The sequence below is a fragment of the Mustela erminea genome, chromosome 17, assembly GCF_009829155.1.
Source record: "Mustela erminea isolate mMusErm1 chromosome 17, mMusErm1.Pri, whole genome shotgun sequence".
NCBI lineage: Eukaryota > Metazoa > Chordata > Mammalia > Carnivora > Mustelidae > Mustela > Mustela erminea.
In genome coordinates, this window is record NC_045630.1 from 26,404,032 (window position 1) to 26,411,454 (window position 7,423).

Here is a 7,423-nt window from a genome sequence, read left to right on the forward strand (position 1 = left end):
TATCATTTTATATAGTTTCTGTGAATAAAATTTCAATTCAAATTGCAACAGCTGACTGTTAAAAATGGCTCCTGGCTTCCTGTATTAGTTTTCTAGGGCTGCTATAACAAAATACTACAGACTGGGTGGTTTAAACAACAGGTGTTTGTTTTCGCATGGTTATGGGAGCTGAAAGTCTGGGATCAAGATGTTGACTGGGTTGGTTTCTCTTCAGGCCTACCTCTTCGGCGGGCAGATGGCCACCTTCTGGCTGTATCCTCACATGGAATCTGGTCTGTGCATGCCCCAGGTATCCCTCTGTTGTCCAAATTTCCTCTACTCACAAAATACTGGTCAGATTGAATTACAGCCTATCTTAAAGACCTTAATTTTGACTTACTCACCTCTTTAAAGACCCTATCTCCGGGCGCCTGGGTGGCTCAGTGGGTTAAGCCTCTGCCTTCGGCTCGGGTCATGATCTCAGGGTCCTGGGATCGAGTCCCGCGTCGGGATCTCTGCTGGGCAGGGAGCTTGCTTCCCCCTCTCTCTTTCTCTGCCTGCCTCTCTGCCTACTTGTAATCTCTGTCTGTCAAATAAATAAAATCTTTAAAAAAAAAAAAAAAAAGACCCTATCTCCAAAGGTAGTCACATTCAGAGGGACTGGAGGTTAAGGTCTGCAGTATATGAGTGTGGGGCGGTGGGGGGGGCAGTGTTACAATTTAGCCTGTAACACCACCTACCTTTCTTTCTTTCTTTCAAGATTTTATTTACTAATTTCTTTTTTTTTTTAGATTATTTATTTATTTATTTGACAAAGAGAGATCACAAGTAGGCAGAGAGGCAGGCAGAGAGAGAGGGGGAAGCAGGCTCCCCGCTGAGCAGAGAGCCCCATGTGGAGCTCGATCCCAGGACCCTGAGATCATGATCTGAGCTGAAGGCAGAGTCTTAACCCACTGAACCACCCAGGTGCCACTTACCTTATTCATTTGAGGGAGAGAGACAGAGCATGGGGTCAGGTGAGGGGCAGAGGGAGAAGGAGAAGCAGGCTCCCCACTGAGCAGGGAGCCCAACATGGGGCTCAATTCCAGGAGTCCAAGATCATGACCCAAGCCAAAGGCAGGCACTTAACCAACTGAGCCACTCAGATGCCCCAACACCACCTTTCTGACTTTATATTTTCTTTCTCTTTCCCTCCCTTCCCCCCAACGCCTCCCACAGGGTGTTCTAGCTCATTAGTTTTTTTGTGTGTTTTAAAGATTTTTGTTTATTTAACAGAGAGAAAGAGAGAGATCACAAGTAGGCAGAGAGTCCGGGGACTCTGGGATCACGACCAGAGCCAAAAGCAGAGCTTAACCCACTGAGCCACCCAGGCACCCCCACATTGGTTTTTTTTGTAGTTGTTGTTTGTTTGTTTGTTTTTTAAGATTTTATTTATTTATTTGACAGACAGAGATCAGAGTAGGCAGAGAGGCAGGCAGAGAGAGAGGAGGAAGCAGGCTCCCTGCCGAGCAGAGAGCCCAATGCGGGGCTCCATCCCAGGATCCTGGGATCATGACCTGAGCTGAAGGCAGAGGCTTTAACCCACTGAGCCACCCAGGTGTCCCCCACATTGGTTTTTGAGCTTCAAGTACCAAGCATTCCCCCTACAAAGGTCCTTTGCATATGTATGATAATCTCTGCCTAGAATGATCCTCCCCTACAGTTCCTTTGGCCCACTTCCTTTTTTCTTTCAGGTCTCTGGTCAAATATTAGTCTCAGAGATGGTTTTGACCAATTTAATCAAAATATCACTTCCAATGAGATGCCTAAATTATAACCATTACTGCTATTTCTGCTTCTGTACCTTTGCTTGCTATCTTATGAAGAGATGGAAAAATACCAGCAGACTTTCTATAGGCACTCTGTAACCACACAACCCCTGCCCAGAATTGAACCTGGCAGAGTGGCCGCTCCCGGACCCCCACCCGGCTCTGGCCCGAGAGATAACAGTCATCTGGCACCAGAGAAACCCCCACCCAGAATTGGACGTGACAAAATGACTGCTCCCGGACTCCCCCAACCAGCTCTGGGTGCAAGAGATAATAACCATTTGGCCCCCCGCGGCTTGACAGGGAGACCCCGGCCAATCCTGAGGTGACACATCCCCTAGTGGTGCCAACCAAGCAGTTTGAAGAACGACAGCCCTTTGACCTAACCAATAATGTGTTCCCCGCTCTGTAGCGCGCCAGTCATATTACAGAGTTCCATTTTGATTTTCCTGCGGTATGTGGCGATTTGTCACAAGGCACCATGATGTATGCTAAGTCCCTGCCTCCCCGAAAATAGTGTATAAAAAGTGTTGTGATCCTGAGCTCGGGACCTCTTAGCGTCACCAGCAACCAGTGTGCGGAGATCCGGGTTTGAACTCGTAATAAACGACCCTTGCTGTTTGGCTTTGACTCTGGACTCTGGTGGTCGTCTTTGGGGGGTCTCAGAATTTGGGCATAACACCAACAGTGAACTTTGTTTCACAGTCTATCTACTGACTTAATATATTTATTAGCAAATGAAGCTTAGGAGGAGGGGAACTTCTGTAACTACCATGTCTCTAGAACTAGATACAGTTGTTGATACATGGGAAGTATCCAATAAATGGTTGTTAAATGAATAAATGTTTTTTTCTGAAGAATAGAGGAAGACTGACCCACTGAATCTCCTACAAATGAATAAATAAATAATTTATGATTGGATATTATCTGCTAATCATATGTCTCTTAGGAACCAAAAATCATTACTATTTCACTTTTATTACGTAAAACATGGGGCTTAAACTCTCAGCCCTGAGATCAAGAGATCAAAGGTCATGTACTCTTCTGACTTAGCCAGCCAGGGGCCCATGGAACAAAAATAATTAAAAAAAAAAAAAATGAGGCACCTGGGTGGCTCAATGGGTTAAAGCCTCCTCTTTCAGCTCAGGTCATGATCCCAGGGGCCTGGGATCGAGCCCCACATCCGTCTCTCCGCTCGGGAGGGAGCCTGCTTCCTCCTCTCTTTCTCTGCCTGCCTGTCTGCCTACTTGTGATCTCTGTCTGTAAAATAAATAAATAAAATCTTAAAAAACAAAACAAAACAGGTGGAGGGCACCTGGATGGCGCAGTTAGTTAAGTGTCTGACTCAGGTCATGGATTTCCCGTGCTTTGGGTTCTCTTTCCGTTTCCTTTTGCTCCTCCCCGTCATGTAGTTTCTCTCTCTGTCTCTCAAATAAATAAATAAATGTTTAAAAAACTAAAACAAAAACATGGGCACCTGGGTGGCTCAGTTGGTTAAGCATCTGCCTTGGGCTGTAGTGTGATGATCCCAGAGTCCTGGGATCAAGCCTGGCATTGGTTCCCTACTCAATCGAGAGCCTGCTTCTCCCTCTCCCTCTGCTGCTCCTCTTGCTTGTGCTCTCTTTCTCTCTCTTTCTCTCTGTCAAATAAATAAATAAAATCTTTTAAAAAATGAAAACAAAACAAATGAAACTATTTGGTAGAAAACATAATAACTGATAGGCTAATAGCACGTGAAGGCACATGAATGTAAATTAGTGAAATAAGATTGAGAAACTCTACTAGAAAATTAAAAAACGAAAAATATAAATATATAAATTATATAAATATGTAAATTATAGATATATACAAAACATATACACTTTACATACATAAATATATATATATAATGTGTGTATACAAATAGATACACAAATTTTAATTATCTGTATGTTTATGTATATGTGTGTGTGTGTGTATTACTAAAAAGTAGAGTGAAGAGAAACAAAAGTGCCAAATCCAATTAATTGAAATCTCAAAAGGAAAGAAAAAAGAAGAACTATATGATGAAATAATATGACGTGAAGATTCATTTCCCAGAATAAAGGAAAAAAAAATAACTCAGATTGAAAAGGCCCTTACAGGGGCAAACAAAAGAGATATGAATAAAGGACATGATCTTAGGTTTCAGTGCTAAAAGAGAATGAGGGCTGGAGGTGGGGAATGACAGACACAGTCTTATTCCTAAGACTGCATTCCACTCCACTATGATCTAAATGTTATAGCATACTGATTTCATAAAGATGTGGAAAAGATTATATTAGGCTCAATAAGAAAGCTCAGAAATATTACTTGATCATTATTCTTTTATATATAAAACTCTAGTTTATTTGGAATATATGTTTTTGCATGCCACAAACTGAGGTTTAATTTATAATTTTTCTAAATGGAGAATGCTTCTAGCACTGTTTATTAAATAATGATAGCACTGTCTCTTTGTCTAATATGTATATGTCTAGTTTTTTAAATTTTTTCAGTGCTTGCTAGGAATTAAAGACCATAATGAAATTCCTGTGAGTTAGCTAGAGTAATTTGCACTAGTTGGGGCAACAAAACAGCCCTCACATTTCAGTGACTCTTCCTAGCTCAGGACGAACTTTGGGAATGATTCCTCCTGCCCCTTTGGGTGGTTCTTTCCCCAACTTCAGGCTTTCTCTTCACATGCAGTCATGAATCAGTATTCAGCGAAGATTTAAAGATACTTTTTTTTTTAAATTTTTAAAGATTTTATTTATTTGACAGACAGAGGTTACAAGTAGGCAAAGAGGCAGGCAGAGAGAGAAAGAGAGGGGGGAAGCAGGCTCCCCGCTGAGCAGGGAGCTGGGCCTGGGACTCGATCCCAGGACCCTGAGATCAGGACCTGAGCCAAAAGCAGAGGCTCAACCCACTGAGCCACCAGGCACTCCTAAAGATACTTTTTAGGTCTCTGGAACTCTGTCTCTGTATAGCTCTTTCCTTTCTGCAGCTCTGCCCTAAAAACTCTAGCCACTGCATTCTTAGCCACTTCTCAGACTTCCAGTTACGTTTCCTCAAACGAGAGAGACCATCTGGCACTTCCTGGGTACCCTTTCCTGGTGGCGTGGACTGGAGATGTTTTTCAAGCACTCAGCTGGAGTAATTCTAGGGCTCGCCTCATTTCTTCCCCCTTTTTTGCAGGGTTCACGGTTCTGTGTTACCTGCTATCCAATGTCTCAAAGTACAGTTTCACACAGTGAGCCTATTTTTTCAGTGGTTTCATGTGGGAGGGAAAACTTAGTCCTTGTTACTCCATATTGGTCAGGAGTGGAGGTCCCGTCGGCACCTGTGTGGCTCAGTCGTTAAGCATCGGCCTTCGGATCCCAAAGACCTGGGATCAAGGCATCAGGCTCATTGCTGAGTGGGAATCCTGCTTCTTCCTCTCCCACACCTTCTGCTTGTGTTCCCCCTCTCTCTGTCTCTCTCTCTGTCAAATAAATAAATAAAATCTCCTTTAAAAAAAAAAAAAAGAAGAAGTAGAGGTCCCTTGGATTCTCTTTGTTATTTTGTAAGTTGGAGATCATTCTCAAGCAGTCTTTTTCGAGGAATGTGTAGGGGATTTGATCGTACTCCCTAGAAACAGAGCCTGAGATGGGAATTCTTAGGAGAGTGATTTAATGAGGGTTTTCCCTGGGGAGGGGGGAGCAAGGGAAGCAGGATAGGGCTTGGGGTGGAAGCTGGGCCAGAACGAGGTTTCACGTGGAGACTATCGCAGTCTAGTTCTCCGGGGGGCCAAGGCTCCCTAACCACTCTGCAAGGTTGGTCCCAAGGAGGCTGGAGTTTTGGGTAGCCTTGTGTCAGTGCTCGGCTCGGCTGTTCGCTATCGGCCTGGGAGGTGGGTGGAAGGAGAGAAGCAGGTTAGAAAGCGGACTCCCAGCTCCAGCCACCCAAGCGCGATCGTCTGGAGAACGAGGCCTTAGCGGACTGTACTCAGCAACTAGGTGACTGGGCCAAGCAAAAGGAATTGGGATATAGGTGGGAACCATTTTAAGTACTTTTATGTATGAAGATAACTTTGTTCTGCCCTCAAACTTGACTCATAGTTTGGTTTTAAAATTTTAGGCCTAAAAAAGTTTTCCCTCAGAACAGTGTAGGCATTTTTTTCTATTAACATCTAGTGTTGCTTATAATACATCTGCCTTTGTCAGCCTGGCTGCCACAACCATCTCCACAGACTGGGTGGCTTAAACAACATTTATTTCTCACAGCTCTGAAGACTTCGAAGTCCAAGATCCAGACGCTGGTAGATTTCCTATCTGGGGAGCACTCACTTCATGGCTTGGAGATGGTCGTCTCCTTGTATATTCACATGGCGGTGAGGACAGGTAAAGGCAGCAAGCTCTCGTGTCTCTTATAAGGGCACTAATCCCATTTACTAAGGCTCTCCCCTCCTGACCTAATCAGCCCCCAAGAGCCACCTCCTAGTAGCATCATATTGGGGGTTAGGACTTCAACATAAGAATCTTAGAAAGAGGGGCGACTAGATGGCTCAGTGAATTAAAGCCTCTGCCTTCGGCTTGGGTCATGGTCCTAGGGTCCTGGGATCGAGCCCTGCATTGGGCTCTCTGCTCAGCAGGGGGCCTGTTTCCCTTCCCCTCTCTCTGCCTGCCTCTCTGCCTACTTGTGATCTGTCTGTCAAATAAATAAAATCTTTAAAACAAACAAACAAAAAAACATTTCTTCCTCTATTTTCTCCCTTTAGTTTTCCTTTATCCTTCAAACCTCTGAAAATTTCATTTTAAAAATTTTCATCTTGTGCTCGCTTCGGCAGCACATATACTAAAATTGGAACGATACAGAGAAGATTAGCATGGCCCCTGCGCAAGGATGACACGCAAATTCGTGAAGCGTTCCATATTTTTTGTTTTTTTTCTTCTTCAGTTATGTGAAACCAAATCTAATTTTGAAGAATAGAAATCACTTTTTAAAATTTATCTGTAAGTAGTGAAAAATAAATCACTTTGGATCCCTAAAAAAAAAAAAAAAAAAAAAAAAAATTTTCATCTTTTTTTAAATTGATGGACTTCATTATTTAGAGCAGTTTTAAGTTTGCAGAAATATTAAGCAAAGAGTACACATAAATTCCATATCTGCCCTCCTGCCAGCAGTTTCTCCTATTATTAACATAATGCATTAGTATGCTACATTTGTCATAATTGATGAAGTGAATATTGATACAATATTATTAACTAAAGACTGCAGGTTTGTTTTTTTTTTAAGATTTTATTTATTTGTTTGACAGACAAAGAGAAATCACAAGTAGGCAGAGAGCCAGGCAGAGGAATAGGGGGAAGCAGGCTCCTTGCTGAGCAGAGAGCCCGATGTGGGGCTCGATCCTAGGACCCTGAGACCACGACCTGAGCTGAAGGCAGAGGCTCAACCCACTGAGCCACCCAAGCACCCCAAGACTGTAGTGTTTTAGAGATGTTATTTACTCATTTGGGAAAGACTGAGAGAGATAAAGAAGGGAGGGGCAGAGGGAGAGGGAGAAGCAGACTCCCCACTGAACAGGGAGCCTCCTGGGATCATGACCTGAGCAGAAGGCAGACTCTTCACCAAATGAGCCACCCAGGTGGCAGATG

The 7,423-nt window shown here is 43.5% G+C and overlaps 1 non-coding gene across 1 annotated transcript; it reads left to right on the plus strand.

Annotated features, from left to right (window-relative positions):
* Positions 1-6,596: 6,596 nt before the first annotated feature.
* On the plus strand, positions 6,597-6,703 carry LOC116576856. The gene has a single exon (XR_004280315.1). It is a non-coding gene; the product is annotated as a U6 spliceosomal RNA (small nuclear RNA).
* Positions 6,704-7,423: the final 720 nt, after the last annotated feature.